The following is a 2465-nucleotide window of genomic DNA, read 5'->3' as shown; positions in this document are numbered from 1 at the left end:
ACACTGGAGTAGCGTCCCGGTCGCCAAGGCAATGACATTGGAGCTGCTGAAAGCTGTGTGAACAGCGAGGCAAAGCTCCTGCGCTCCTTCCTGGGATAGGAGGCTGTGCAAGGGGGTGGGGAGTGCTCAGCCAAGCGTGCCAGGGAATTAAAGCTGGTCACCAGCGCCAAAGTGACGCTGGGCAAGTTGGCTGTGGGGGCTGTGACAGTGGTGGCCACCTGGCAGCAGCGCTGGGCTTTAATCGGGCACAGAATCAGGGCATGGTTTGGGTTGGAGGGACAATTAAAGATCACCTCATTGCATCCCTGCCATGGGCAGGGACACTTTTCACTATCCCAGACTGCTCCAAACCCCGTCCAACCTGGCCTTGGGCATTTCCAGGGATGGGACGTCCAGCAAAGATGGATGTCAGCATATCAAGGAGGTTTTTCCCCTCATTGGATAGGCAGACTGAGCAGGTTTTGTGTTTGTATTCAGCCAAGGGACCAGATCATCTCTCCCACAGGGATGGGGAAGGGCTCTGGGGTTCCCTGCACTGCTTCTCCCGGGCAGCAGCGACTCAGGGAGGAGCACTGGGTGAAGAATGAACATTTCTGATTAAAAACCATCACCCATGAGGTTAATTATGGATCACAGACACCCTGTCACACTGACACCCCCCTCACAAACTCCCGTGTCACTTGCTGGTCGCTTGCCTGGGATCACCCAGGTGGGCAGCAGGCTCTGCTCATCCTTGGGCACCACTGCTGGTGCTCAGCTCCCCTGTCCCCAGCCGGGGACACAAAGCCACCCCCCTGCCCACAGGCACCCCCACGTTACGGGGAGGTGGTGGTGACAGCACAGCAGCTGTCACACCTGTCCCTCTGCTGTGGGGGCAGAAAACTGATGCATTCACCCCCCAAAAAACACACGGCTGCGGCTGGAAGCAGCTTCTGGAACCCAAATAATCCCGAATGAAATCACGACTCCAATCCTCAGAACCTCTGATCATGAGGTTTATTCTTGATGGTGACTGTGCCCTCCAAACAGGGTGGGGGGTGCCACCCGGCCGAGCTGTCACTGGGACATCTGGGGACTTCAGGTAATGCTGGGATGACTCTTTGCAGATTTTAAAGCAATCAAGTATGAAAGAAAAAAAAAAAAAGTGTATTTTTTGACTCCAGTCAACAAACAAACTCAGTCTCTGTCTGAGTTTGTCCAACTGAATACCAGTCTTGCAGAGATTTGCAACAGATTTTTGTGTTGGTAGCAGTAGAGTTCTTGTGTGTGAGTGAAGCCCTTCCTCACACCTATGTGAGGAAGTCAGATTTTTGGGCCAAAAATCCCAGGGATACACACCGTGGGGACAAAGGGAGGCAGTTGTGCATCCCCTGGCTGTTCATAAAATGTGTATTTGATGATTGGCTCTTCGCAAATATTAAATGGAATACTGTATCTATTATGGACGGTTAGTTTGTAATACTGTATGAATCCTTTTAAAATAGTGTGTTAAATGTAGTTTTAGGTTATCACATAATGTTAAAATAGAAACTATGTGATGAAAGATATTTTTACTAGCTCAAGGAATGGGATAAGATAATCAAGAAACTCTTCGCATAGAGATAGCAACAACACGAAACCTGAAGAGTTACAACCTCCTTATCAGAAAAACCAAATATTCTTCCACCTTCTCTCTGTCTTTATGGAACCACCAGGATTAAGGGGAGGAAGTTGACAAAAAACAGAAAAATTCTTAATTTGCAAGGAATTTATGCACCATGTATGAGATACATGAACATGCAACAGGCTGTTGCTTTTAAGGATTATCCCTTTGTTCAAGGCATGTTTTTGGCAGCTCAGAGCCCGAAAACATCTGGAAGTCCAAAATTCTTTGCTTTTTATTGTCTTGGAGTGTCCTAATCCTCATTGTCCAAGTTTTTATTACTCTAATTTTATTACTATTTTTAATGACTATTTTATTACTAATAAACTTTGAAGATTTTAAAAAACAAGTGATTGGTGTTTTTCACATCTACATTGATTGATTGATTGATTGATTGATTGATTGATTCCAGTCACTTCACATCCTTTTTGCTGGCGTATCTCTATTCCAATTATTAGTTTCTCTGTCCTGTTTGGGGAATCTGGCGCGACATCCCACCTGTTCTCCCATTTTTGTCGGTAATTAGCCGGCAACAGTGATTAGCCCGAAGGGCTGATTAATTAGCCAGAAGGGCCGGTTAATTAGTCAAGGCTATTCCAGGCGCGGGACGGTGCGCGGGGAAAGGCGCCAGATAAGGGGGGTTTCCCTGAGGATAAGGAGAGGAGGGAGAACTCACCCCGCAGCTCATTAACCGCGTCATTACCCGGCTCATTAGCAGCTCATTTGCATACCAATGCCGCCTTCCCGCGCGCTTCCCGCCGCCGGGCGCCCCCTGCCGGGCCGGCGCGGGACCACAACTCCCGGCGTGCCCCGCGGCGGCCCC

Source organism: Lonchura striata, chromosome 24, assembly GCF_046129695.1.
Source record: "Lonchura striata isolate bLonStr1 chromosome 24, bLonStr1.mat, whole genome shotgun sequence".
Lineage (NCBI taxonomy): Eukaryota > Metazoa > Chordata > Aves > Passeriformes > Estrildidae > Lonchura > Lonchura striata.
The sequence above is the reverse complement of the archived record's forward strand: the minus strand, read 5'-3'. Positions refer to the sequence as shown.